Below are 14,961 nucleotides of genomic sequence, written 5' to 3' on the forward strand. Positions count from 1 at the left end.
AATAGTTAATGGTTTTGAAAAAACAACAACATTTAGTTTATATTCATTTTGAATCTGGTTTTATTTCACAAGCACATCATCGGATCAGATCATTAGTTTTGTTTCCTTACTCGAAAAGTAAACTTGTCTTTGGCAAAGAGTCTAAAGGTCCCGTTTTCTCGACATTTCTTAAGCGTGACCAGCTTGTTACATATAGCCAATTTTCTTCCATTTAATTTTTATGTTACTAAGATGTGGTAATGATTATCATAATGAAAAAATCCGATCAGACCAGAGCGCTGAGTGATTCACTACAGAAGTTAAACCATAACCAAAAACAGCGAGCTTATTGTTATCCTGTTCAAATAGACTTAAGATGTTTATAAAAATTAGAGTCAATTTATACATTCAATTTTTCATCATAAACTAACACTGCAATCAATGATTAACACGTCTACAATGATATCGGAGGCTCTAATAATGTATACACATTCATTTTATTACAAATACTACGGAGGCTGTCATAACGTACACACTGTCAATTCACGCAAATACTACTAACGCTGTTATAACTTTTATATGCGAATCCCTACTGATGTTGTTTTAACGTTTACCCTTTTATTATTATGTAAATACTACCGAGGCTGTCATAACTACGCACTTGATTTATATACGTACTCATGTTGTTTTAACGTACACACATTTATTATTATAACAATACTACCGAGGCTGTTATAACAAACACCTTCAAGTTACAAAAAAAATACCACCGACCGGTTGTAACGTACAAAATAATGCGAATATTAACTTATATGAAAGTATGCTGTATATGTGATCTGGTAACATGTGTACCTAGTTTAGTCATTATGAAAGTATGCTGTATATGTGGTCTGGTAACATGTGTACCTAGTTTAGTCATTATGAAAGTATGCTGTATATGTGATCTGGTAACATGTGTACCTAGTTTAGTCATTATGAAAGTATGCTGTATATGTGATCTGGTAACATGTGTACCTAGTTTAGTCATTATGAAAGTATGCTGTATATGTGATCTGGTAACATGTGTACCTAGTTTAGTCATTATGAAAGTATGCTGTATATGTGATCTGGTAACATGTGTACCTAGTTTAGTCATTATGAAAGTATGCTGTATATGTGATCTGGTAACATGTGTACCTAGTTTAGTCATTATGAAAGTATGCTGTACATGTGATCTGGTAACATGTGTACCCAGTTTAGTCATTATGAAAGTATGCTGTATATGTGATCTGATAACATGTGTACCTAGTTTAGTCATTATGAAAGTATGCTGTATATGTGATCTGGTAACATTTGTACTTAGTTTAGTCGTTATGAAAGTATGCTGTATAAGAGATCTGGAAACATGTGTACCTAGTCTAGTCGTTATGAAAGTATGCTGTATATGTGGTCTGGTAACATGTGTACCTAGTATAATCATTATGAAAGAATGCTGTATATGTGGTCTGGTAACATGTGTACCTAGTGTAGACAATATGAAAGTATGCTGTATATGTGATCTGGTAACATGTGTACCTAGTTTAGTCATTATGAAAGTATGCTGTATATGTGGTCTGGTAACATGTGTACCTAGTTTAGTCATTATGAAAGTATGCTGTATATGTGGTCTGGTAACATGTGTACCTAGTTTAGTCATTATGAAAGTATGCTGTATATGTGATCTGGTAACATGTGTACCTAGTTTAGTCATATGAAAGTATGCTGTATATGTGATCTGGTAACATGTGTACCTAGTCTAGTCATTATGAAAGTATGCTGTATATGTGGTCTGGTAACATGTGTACCTAGTTTAGTCATTATGAAAGTATGCTGTATATGTGGTCTGGTAACATGTGTACCTAGTTTAGTCATTATGAAAGCATGCTGTATATGTGGTCTGGTAACATGTGCACCTAGTTTAGTCATGATGAAAGTATGCTGTATATGTGACCTGGAAAAATGTGTACCTAGTCTAGTCATTATGAAAGTATGCTGTATATGTGGTCTGGTAATATGTGTAACTAGTTTAGTCATTATGAAAGTATGCTGTATATGTGGTCTGGTAACATGTGTACCTAGTTTAGTCATTATGAAAGTATGTTGTATATGTGGTCTGGTAACATGTGTAACTAGTTTAGTCATTATGAAAGTATGCTGTATATGTGATCTGGTAACATGTGTACCTAGTTTAGTCATTATGAAAGTATGCTGTATATGTGATCTGGTAACATGTGTACCTAGTTTAGTCATTATGAAAGTATGCTGTATATGTGATCTGGTAACATGTGTACCTAGTTTAGTCATTATGAAAGTATGCTGTATATGTGATCTGGAAACATGTCTACCTAGTTTAGTCATTATGAAAGTATGTTGTATATGTGATCTGGTAACATGTGTTCCTAGTTTAGTCATTATGAAAGTATACTGTATATGTTATCTGGTAACATGTGTACCTAGTTTAGTCATTATGAAAGTATGCTGTCTATGTTATCTGGTAACATGTGTACCTAGTTTAGTCATTATGAAAGTATGTTGTATATGTGATCTGGTAACATGTGTACCTAGTTTAGTCATTATGAAAGTATGCTGTATATGTTATCTGGTAACATGTGTACCTAGTTTAGTCATTATGAAAGTATGTTGTATATGTGATCTGGTAACACGTGTACCTAGTTTAGTCATTATGAAAGTATGCTGTATATGTTATCTGGTAACATGTGTACCTAGTTTAGTCATTATGAAAGTATGTTGTATATGTGGTCTGGTTACATGTGTACCCAGTCTAGTCATTATGAAAGTATGCTGTATATGTGGTCTGGTAACATGTGTACCCTGTCTAGTCATTATGAAAGTATGCTGTATATGTGGTCTGGTAACATGTGTCCCCAGTCTAGTCATTATGAAATTATTCTGTATATGTGGTCTGGTAACATGTGTACCTAGTTTAGTCATTATGAAAGTATGCTGTATATGTGGTCTGGTAACATGTGTACCTAGTTTAGTCATTATGAAAGTATGCTGTATATGTGGTCTGGTAACATGTGTACCTAGTTTAGTCATTATGAAAGTATGCTGTATATGTGGTCTGGTAACATGTGTACCCAGTCTAGTCATTATGAAAGTATGCTGTATATCTGATCTGGTAACATGTGTACCTAGTTTAGTCATTATGAAAGTATGCTGTATATCTGATCTGGTTACATGTGTACCCAGTCAAGTCATTATGAAAGTATGCTGTATATGTGGTCTGGTTACATGTGTACCCAGTCTAGTCATTATAAAATTATGCTGTATATGTGGTCTGGTAACATGTGTACCCAGTCTAGTCATTATGAAAGTATGCTGTATATGTGGTCTGGTAACATGTGTCCCAAGTCTAGTCATTATGAAATTATTCTGTATATGTGGTCTGGTAACATGTGTACCCAGTCTAGTCAATGAATGTATGCTGTATATATGATCAGGTAACATGTGTACCATGTTTAGTCATAATAAAAGTATGCTGTTCATTGTAGTAAACTGTAGATGCTTCTTATTACCTCACAGTAATAAAATCTCGCTGTAAAAATAAATAGACCATTAAACTCGTTGAGCCACTAGACCCGGTTGATTTCAATTGCCATATACTTATAATATTAACACTTTAATATAAGACAATGGTTCATATAATATGCAAGTGTTTTCAGAAAAAATCCATTACATATGGTAATGGTCTAGTACGAACTTTCAAATAATGTAGGATTTAGTCTTCTCATCACAGTACAATCATTCTTAGGCGACTGTACTTATTTATATTTTAAAGCACTTGACTTACAAAGTAAAGTAGGCTGCCTTATTCGTACCTGTTTATTGCCCGCGGAGAGCTAAATTTCTCTAAGCAAAGTCTTTGTTATTTGGGTACCATAATCGATTTTAGTTCGACCGCGCTGACCGTACAGTGATAGTTTGTATATAATCGTATGTTGTTTGCAGCATGTTTAGAAGGATTGCCATTTTTCGGAATGTAAATATTATTTTGCGACAACGAGGATCAAAGTATAACAAAATCGTATACAATTCTAAATTCTAATACCGGTTTTCTTCATCTATAATTGTTTTTAGAGAAGAGTTGTCTTTGGTTGGAAAATAACTCAAGAAGACAGTGTTTATTACATAAAAATAAGCAACATTTAAATAAGGTTTCTATCTTGGAGTGCGTGTGTGGCGTAACACTTTTAAATTCCTTTGTTTTATGATTGTGTTTCCGCGTTGATAAATTTATACGTATTTTCGTGAGAGGAAGTCCGGATCTTTGCTCCATTATTAGTTCGTAAACACGTTTTAATTAAGGCAAGAATACATTGTATTCACGACGAAAAATTCCTTACTATTAATGTTTTTAAGATCTAGAAACAATTAGTTTTTTTAAAGTATATTCATCCATAGACTCACATTAATTATTAGAGAAAAAAAGCCTCCAATAAAAGGTTACTTTAACATCATACCATAGTCCTAATTTGATATATCGGACCAGTTTCAGAAGTCAACGAGTTGTACATTAGTATCTGCAGTTCTTAACTCTCAGTTATATTTAACATAACATCTGACCCATTTCAAGTCAAGCATTAAAGATAATGAGTGCAGTAACAGTTTCGAAACAAAACAAGAACAAAAAATAAAATCATATTTAATAAAAATCTGATTTTATTTTACAACCAGATTATCGGAACATATCTTTACGTTTGATTCCAAAGTTTTTGGTGTCTTAGGACCCGATTCCAACAGTTCCTAAACGCATCCATCTTTAACAGCTTTTTCAATGAGGATAAACTTCTTAATTGATCTTGATGATCATAAATAAAAACAACTATTTCCCACGATTATCATAAAGTTTATATTCGATCAAAGAAGAAGAGCTGGATTTAGGATTTACATATTAGACTGACTATACCATTACTTAGACAGTGAGCTTCTTGTTATCCTGTTAAAATGGATTAATGATACGTAAATACTACCGAGGCTGTCAAAACGTACCCACTTCTATTATTTGCAGATACTACCGAGGCAGTCATAACGTACACACATTCATTATTTGCAGATACTACCGAGGCAGTCATAACATACACACATTCATTATTTGCAGATACTACTGAGGCAGTCACAACATTCACACATTCATTATTTGCAGATACTACCAAGACAGTCATAACATACACACATTCATTATACGCAGATACTACCGAGGCTGTTATAACATACACACATTCATTATTCGCAGATACTACCGAGGCTGTTATAACATACACACATTCATTATTCGCAGATACTACCGAGGCAGTTATAACATACACACATTCATTATTCGCAGATACTACCGAGGCTGTTATAACATACACACATTCATTATACGCAGGTACTACCGAGGCAGTCATAACATACACACATTCATTATTCGCAGATACTACCGAGGCAGTCATAACATACACACATTCATTATTCGCAGATACTACCGAGGCAGTCATAACATACACACATTCATTATTCGCAGATACTACCGAGGCAGTTATAACATACACACATTCGTTATACGCAGATACTACAGAGGCTGTCATAACGTACCCACATTCATTATTCGCAGATACTACCGAGGTTGTCATAGCGTTCATACTTACGTTATATGTAAAGCCTGGCCTTACTTATTGTAATGCCATACAAAGGTCAGTTGGCAATTAAGGCCCCTCTCACCTTTCGCCATCCTGTATCCGACAAAGCTGATTTTCAATGCTGAAACCAGTCTGAATAAATGCGCCGCGGAGCGTCTGGTAAACTCGAAAAAAATAATTTGAGCACTGCTCGATAAATGGTAAAGTTAAAGTTTTGAGGTTTTGATATACATTGCGTTTTTGACCTGGTAACGTGTGTTCAAAGTTTAGTTATTATACAAGAACTTGCTACTAATCGTGGTAAAATATATATGCTTCTCATTGTCTCACAGTATTAAAATCTCGCAGTTAGATAAATAGACCATGGAACTCATTGAGACACTAAGCCCGGTTGATTTCACTTACCATTTATTTTTAATAACCACCTTTAAGTATACACACTGTATCATGTTATAATCACATGTTTTTAGAACGATCCATTAAGCTCCAACATGAACCTTTAAATTATGTAGGAGCTATTCTTTTCATCACTGAACAATCATCATCGGCCGACGTTAATACAATATACTAATTTATCTTTTAGAGCACTTGACTTACAATTTTAGTAATCTGCCTAATTCATAAGTGTTCATTCAGAGAGCAATAGTTCTCTATGTCTCCAGTCTTTATATCGGGATACACTTATGTGTATATATGTGTGTTATAGCTTAGGCGCTGGCCGTACAGCGATCATTTGTTTATTAGTGAAAGCTATTTGCATGTTAAAACGGATCGCTTTTACAGATTGTAAATAGTTATGTACGGTAACGAAGAATACATATACAATTCTCACATCAGAAATCGTCAACTTTCGTTGGTGGTGAAAACTGACAAATAAGTGTTCATTTACAGTAATATCAGCCACATATATTTTTTTATTATATATATGTTTTCTCTTTTGGAGTGCGTGTGTGGCAAACTCATTTTAACTTATTTTTTCATAACTGTGTTGCCACGTCGATAATATAAATAAATATGTTCGTAAGAGGTAGTCAAGCTCTATATTCCTTGATAATTTTGTGTGCACTTTTTAATCAAGGCGAAACAAAAGTGTACAAAAAGTGTGTCACTCTCAAAAAAAATACAAATGTGGTGTTCACTGTTGTTAAATTGTCGAAATGCGCGGATCTGTGTTCTTTAAGAAGTTGGTGTCAACTCATGAGTTACAGACGACATTTCCAACTCTGTGTTTTGTACATGGATCAAAGTATTCTTCAACAAGACACTACAGTTTACGAAGAACATAGCGCTTGCGAATTTTACTTCCGTCACGAACTTGGTACTCAGGTCAGTTCATAGTTTATACAAATATACGTTTATACCTACTCAATTAAAGCTAAGACAATATAATCGAAAATATTTAATGCAAGGAAACACAAATGTGCAAAAAATGTTTGCGCGATTAAGATAACTGAATTGTTAGCAACAAAACAGTATATGTATACTAATAAGTTCGCCCGTCCTTTTTTACACTCAATCCATCGATTTGCTCTTATCTTTTCAACAGAATTGGAATTTCAGTGGTTCGTTATAAGCTTTTCCTTTAATGCGATCTATAATGTTCACATTTGAGTTTGCTCAAACTATTTGCTTAAAAATATGCAAAACCCTGAGACCTGAACAGGTCAAACGTGCATCCATAATTTTATTTCAAAATTTAAAAGTAAAGAAGCATAGTTAGGAAATATTAGTGTGTGTTGTATACCAGCGTACTAAAGAAACTGTGTATATGAAACAAATCTGTTCTTCAATAACCCCAAAACAATAGTTTTCAAAGATGACTTACTTCTGAAAAGTGTAACAAACATTTATGTTGTACCACCCTGTATCATCTTTGAATTTATGTCTCAAACAGACGAGGAAGCATCATGTAATAATCCAGACGCTATACCTTATTTTAGACATATTTTGAATAAGGCAAAGTTTTTTTTCCGTAAGTATATTACCATAAGCCATGTCAATGAGGAGGTGTTGACAGAAGCCATATCAATGAGGAGGTGTTGACAGAAGCCATGTCAATGAGGAGGTGTTGACAGAAGCCATATCAATGAGGAGGTGTTGACAGAAGCCATGTCAATGAGGAGGTGTTGACAGAAGCCATGTCAATGAGGAGGTGTTGACAGAAGCCATGTCAATGAGGAGGTGTTGACAGTAGGGCAAAAACAGCCTCAATAAAACAGACATAAAGTGAGGTTAACTTTTTCGGTCCTGCACCTGACGCCTTCAAGTTGTTAAGTTTGTATTGGGCACAATGGAAAATATTATTCTGTATGTTTCCCCTAATAAAGTTAGGTCAACATATTCCGTCCTGCACCTGACGCCTTACAGTGGTTAAGTTTGTGTTGGGCATAATGGAAAATATTATTCTGTATGTTTCCCCTAATAAAGTTAGGTCAACGCATTCCGTCCTGCACCTGACGCCTTCAAGTGGTTAAGTTTGTGTTGGGCACAATGGAAAATATTATTCTGTATGTTTCCCCTAATAAAGTTAGGTCAACGTATTCCGTCCTGCACCTGACGCCTTACAGTGGTAAAGTTTGTGTTGGGCACAATGGAAAATATTATTCTGTATGTTTCCCCTAATAAAGTTAGGTCAACGTATTCCGTCCTGCACCTGACGCCTTCAAGTGGTTAAGTTTGTGTTGGGCAGAAAGGAAAATATTATTCTGTATGTTTCCCCTAATAAAGATAGGTCAACGTATTCCGTCCTGCACCTGACGCCTTCAAGTGGTTAAGTTTGTGTTGGGCACAATAGAAAATATTATTCTGTATGTTTCCCCTAATAAAGTTAGGTCAACGTATTCCGTCCTGCATCTGACGCCTTACAGTGGTAAAGTTTGTGTTGGGCACAATGGAAAATATTATTCTGTATGTTTCCCCTAATAAAGTTAGGTCAACGTATTCCGTCCTGCATCTGACGCCTTCAAGTGGTAAAGTTTGTGTTGGGCACAATGGAAAATATTATTCTGTATGTTTCCCCTAATAAAGTTAGGTCAACGTATTCCGTCCTGCATCTGACGCCTTACAGTGGTAAAGTTGTTGTTGGGCATAATGGAAAATACTATTCTGTATGTTTCCCCTAATAAAGTTAGGTCAACGTATTCCGTCCTGCATCTGACGCCTTACAGTGGTAAAGTTGTTGTTGGGCATAATGGAAAATACTATTCTTTATGTTTCCCCTAATAAAGTGAGGTTAACTTATATTGTCCTGCACCTGACGCCTACAAGTGGTTAAGTTTGTATTTGGCACAATGGAAAATATAATACTGTATGTTTCCTCTTTTAAAATAAGTCAACTTATTGGAACACATTATTGTTAACGTTTCCTCTTTCGAAAGTCAGACTACTTATTCCGTTTTTCACCAGACTCCTTATATTAGTATAACTCTTGTTGGCCTAAATGGAACTTGTGACAAAGTAAATTCATCCATTCTTGGTAAACTGAATAAATATAGTTAGAGTTCACCAATTACGGCTTAAATTGAAAAAGAAATATTTATGAAGTGCTTTTTAAGTTTGTTCCATATTAATCATGGCAAAAATTAATTGAAGTACTTGTTATACTGATTTGAAGATATAAAGTGCTTTTATGCTTTGACGCGTTGATTCAGTTATGAATTATTTAAAGAGCAAATGGAATTGGCAAGGATTCACAATTTAAAAGGCGTTGGTGTTTAAATTCGAACATATATACCACAAGGACCTCTCATTTAGGAGTAGGAAACCAACATATATACCACAAGGACCTCTCATTTAGGAGTAGAAAACCAACATATATACCACAAGGACCTCTCATTTAGGAGTAGGAAACCAACATATATACCACAAGGACCTCTCATTTAGGAGTAGGAAACCAACATATATACCTCAAGGACCTCTCATTTAGGAGTAGGAAACCAACATATATGCCACAAGGACCTCTCATTTAGGCGACGGACATGAACACATATAAGGACATCTCAATTAGGAGTCGCCCATCAACATATATACCTCAAGGACCTCTCATTTAGGAGTCGCCCATCAACATATATAATTTAGGAGACGCCCATCAACATATATAACTCAAGGACCTCTCATTTAGGAGACGCCCATCAACATATATACCTCAAGGACCTCTCAGTTAGGAGTCGCCCATCAACATATATAACTCAAGGACCTCTCATTTAGGAGTCGCCCATCAACATATATAACTCAAGGACCTCTCATTTAGGAGACGCCCATCAACATATATACCTCAAGGACCTCTCAGTTAGGAGTCGCCCACCAACATATATACCTCAAGGACCTCTCATTTAGGAGTCGCCCACCAACATATATATCTCAAGGACCTCTCATTTAGGAGTCGCCCATCAACATATATATCTCAAGGACCTCTCAGTTAGGAGTCGCCCACCAACATATATACCTCAAGGACCTCTCAGTTAGGAGTCGCCCATCAACATATATACCTCAAGGACCTCTCAGTTAGGAGTCGCCCACCAACATATATACCTCAAGGACCTCTCAGTTAGGAGTCGCCCATCAACATATATATCTCAAGGACCTCTCATTTAGGAGTCGCCCACAAACATATATATCTCAAGGACCTCTCAGTTATGAGTCGCCCCACCAACATATATACCTCAAGGACCTCTCAGTTAGGAGTCGCCCATCAACATATATACCTCAAGGACCTCTCAGTTAGGAGTCGCCCATCAACATATATTCCTCAAGGACCTCTCATTTAGGAGTCGCCCACCAACATATATATCTCAAGGACCTCTCAGTTAGGAGTCGCCCATCAACATATATACCTCAAGGACCTCTCATTTAGGAGTCGCCCACAAACATATATATCTCAAGGACATCTCAGTTATGAGTCGCCCACCAACATATATACCTCAAGGACCTCTCAGTTAGGAGTCGCCCATCAACATATATACCTCAAGGACCTCTCAGTTAGGAGTCGCCCATCAACATATATTCCTCAAGGACCTCTCAGTTAGGAGTCGCCCATCAACATATATAACTCAAGGACCTCTCAGTTAGGAGTCGCCCATCAACATATATACCTCAAGGACCTCTCAGTTAGGAGTCGCCCATCAACATATATACCTCAAGGACCTCTCAGTTAGGAGTCGCCCATCAACATATATACCTCAAGGACCTCTCAGTTAGGAGTCGCCCACCAACATATATACCTCAAGGACCTCTCAGTTAGGAGTCGCCCACCAACATATATACCTCAAGGACCTCTCAGTTAGGAGTCGCCCATCAACATATATACCTCAAGGACCTCTCAGTTAGGAGTCGCCCATCAACATATATACCTCAAGGACCTCTCAGTTAGGAGTCGCCCATCAACATATATATCTCAAGGACCTCTCATTTAGGAGTCGCCCATCAACATATATACCTCAAGGACCTCTCAGTTAGGAGTCGCCCACCAACATATATACCTCAAGGACCTCTCATTTAGGAGTCGCCCATCAACATATATATCTCAAGGACCTCTCAGGAGTCGCCCACCAACATATATATCTCAAGGACCTCTCAGTTAGGAGTCGCCCACCAACATATATATCTCAAGGACCTCTCAGTTAGGAGTCGCCCACCAACATATATACCTCAAGGACCTCTCAGTTAGGAGTCGCCCATCAACATATATACCTCAAGGACCTCTCAGTTAGGAGTCGCCCACCAACATATATACCTCAAGGACCTCTCAGTTAGGAGTCGCCCATCAACATATATACCTCAAGGACCTCTCAGTTAGGAGTCGCCCATCAACATATATACCTCAAGGACCTCTCAGTTAGGAGTCGCCCATCAACATATATACCTCAAGGACCTCTCAGTTAGGAGTCGCCCACCAACATATATACCTCAAGGACCTCTCAGTTAGGTGTCGCCCACCAACATATATATCTCAAGGACCTCTCATTTAGGAGACGGACATGAACACATATAAAGACCTCTCAGTTAGGAGTCGACCAGCAACATATATATCTCAAGGACCTCTCATTTAGGAGTCGGACACCAACATATATATCTCAAGGACCTCTCATTTAGGAGTCGGACACCAACATATATATCTCAAGGACCTCTCATTTAGGAGTCGCCCATCAACATATATTCCTCAAGGACCTCTCATTTAGGAGTCGGACACCAACATATATATCTCAAGGACCTCTCATTTAGACGTCGGACAACAACATATATATACCACAAGATCCTATCAGATAGGAGACGGACATGAACACATATAAAGGCCTCTCAATTAGGAGTCGACCACCAACATAAATACCACAAGAATCAGACAGGAGACGGCCACTAACATTTTAACCACCAAGACCTTTTCATCATCATAAACCTCCTACAAAGGAGACCTACACTAACGTATATGTAAACTCTTACATATATGACCATTCACGACTGGTTAAGAGGGATCTCGTGACTTGAAATATATTCCTTACATCTCTTGTTATTTTAAAACCTAGAAACAAAACAAATAAAATTACGACAAAACAAAATCGTCGCTTCACACTTTGTTTTGATGTGTGGGCGACACTTCTAAAGGTGACGTTACTTTTGTTCGCTAATTTATGATCAGTTTATCAGAAACAATCATACGAGCGTATAAGTGTAACCACGAGATGTTTCTGGTTGAGTATATGAAAAATGGTGTTTTTAAGGGTTTTACTTTAGTTAGACTCGAGATGAAGCCTATGGTAAAAGAGGATAACTTTACATTAAGATGTTCTTTGAAGTTACGTTCGTAAAAATGATGCAAATATTAAATTTGAATAACATTTCGTGGTACAGTTCAATGAATTGTAAGAACAAGTTAACAATAAAATAAAACTCTTAACGTTGTAAAATATATATTGACAATTTAAATTATCATTGATTATATTTGATTTTGTTAATCGCCAAAAAATGTACAAACTTTTATATATTTTTATCTTGATTACATGCCAACAACTGACTATTTAGCAAATGGAAAAAATGAATGCTACCGATAATATTTATTCCAATTCCAATTCTTGTCTAAAGGTCATCATTTCTTATAGAAATTGTCTTTGGGGATAGATAAGCCACTTCAATTGTCTTTAGTATCTTTTTGTCCGTGATTTCTGTTAGTTCTGTATCAAATGTTTATGACTCATCATAGTGTCTAATAAAAGTATAAGTTATTCAAATAGAAATGCAAATAAATTACGTAAAAAACAGTAGTAATATGCTCGCGACGAAGCGATATGTTGATTAATTAAAATCCCCTAGTATCTGGGAACAAAAAAGTCAAACCAACATGGCCTCAAGGAATATGGCATATATGTAATAGCGAAACAATAACTGTGGTATAGTAAATAGATATAGCAGAAAAGCCTTTTAGTATACAATTACTTCCTGGTGGTTTGTGTAACAGCCAAACCTGTTGTCTCGAGTAGGAGTGAACATATGAACTGTTGACCGTGGCCCATGGGTAACATTTTTGAATGTCATTCACGACACCAAGGGGGATCAGGTTTTACTTTTATTAAATAGCCATGATTCAACTGTTATAATTTTATCAGACGGTTATCTAAACACAAAACAATGTTAATGGTTTATTATCTTGTCAAAGTTTTGTTGACAAAGTGTTAAGAATATTGAAGAACCTTAAAGATTAGCTGTCTTTAAATCGAAATCCGTCGACGCAATAGCACGAGGTAGGGAAACGGTGTGCATTCTTTACCGGGTAATAGTTCAATCAAAGACAAATTGAAAGCTTTCATATAAAATAGTAAAGTATAACTGACTTGTATTTATATAACCATGCAGGTAATGATATATATCTCTAATTAAAGGTACAAATCTCCCATTGAATAAAACCACTCAGTGTGTACATGCAATACAATCCCAAGCAATCCATAGTGTAACGTATACTATACTACTGTGACCTATTACAGAGCTGAGTGACAACCACTTATTTATGGCTATACATCACGTGATAACATTACAAGAAAATAAAGAAATCAGGAAATGATAGTTAAAAAAGTACATACAATTAAAATTGGTGTGTACATCGCATTGAATCATTTAACTGATGTATCACATCGCTCATTACACTTTTGTCTTTCACTGTTTTTGTGCATTTTCTAAATTCGAAATATTGGATCTGTCTTTCACGTAACGTGGGTATATTCATCTAACAGTACTTCACATGCTTAATAAACACACTCTACATGTGGAAACCAGTGTGCGCTTGTCTTAGAATGTAACGCCATATATGTTATAAACCGTCGAGACTTCTCCGATAGAGACGAAAACAAACATTTATATTACCAGTTATTATGTATTCATCCAAATTTCAGTACAGTTTATATAATTATAGATAAAAAACACACCAAGAAATGTCGATTGAAAACAGATTTGGTTGACCGAGTACTTTTCGTGAGATACAATGAACTGTCACTTATGAGCTTTACTGAACGTCTATGAACTTTCCAGACCAACACACTGACCCCTTCAATGGACAACATGTAACAAATATTTATATGAAAAACTTAAACAGCGAACTCAGTAGCCTATGTTTTAACATGAACCCCGTTTAATGGAACAGGGTAAACGCCAAAGACATAGAGCACACACACAAAACAAATCACAAACAAGAAACATGGACCAACAGCACTAACCCCAACAAACAACACAGTGAGTATAAACAATATATAAAATAAGGTATGTTTATCAAGGATTGTTAGGTACCGCCTTCAAACGGTTAGACAAATGTAAATTTACTGGAAAATTAAACCAGGTTTCGTGCACAAACCTCACTTCTATCCAAACAATCCTGAATAAAGTCAAATCTTAAAAGGTGAATCTTATCATAGTTTGCAAAGTATGCATAGTGAAAGTCACCTTTGGCATTCGTGACAGTCACCTATGGCCTCCGTGACCTGCAAACTGTCACTTCAAACCACCCTTGACAAACACTCTGTCCTGCATTGTCTTTCCTGGCCGACAAGCTGTCAGCTTTGACTTTTTGACATACACAGTCTCACCTTCCCTGACCGAGCTTCTGTATTTGATAACCTTTCCTTGCAGACACACAGTCACCTCCTGACCAAGACATTGTCAATTTTGACCTATGCTGCCTAATATTTTGTCATCTATAACCTTCCTTGCCGAAAAACTGTCACCTACGACATTCCTTGACCAACAAAGTTTCATCTATGCCCTTCCTTGATAACCACATTGTCTCTTAAGATATTCACTGACAGAAACATTGTCACTCATGACCTTTACTCACCGACACACTGTC

Source organism: Mya arenaria, chromosome 7 (assembly GCF_026914265.1).
Source record: "Mya arenaria isolate MELC-2E11 chromosome 7, ASM2691426v1".
NCBI classification, from domain to species: Eukaryota; Metazoa; Mollusca; class Bivalvia; order Myida; family Myidae; genus Mya; species Mya arenaria.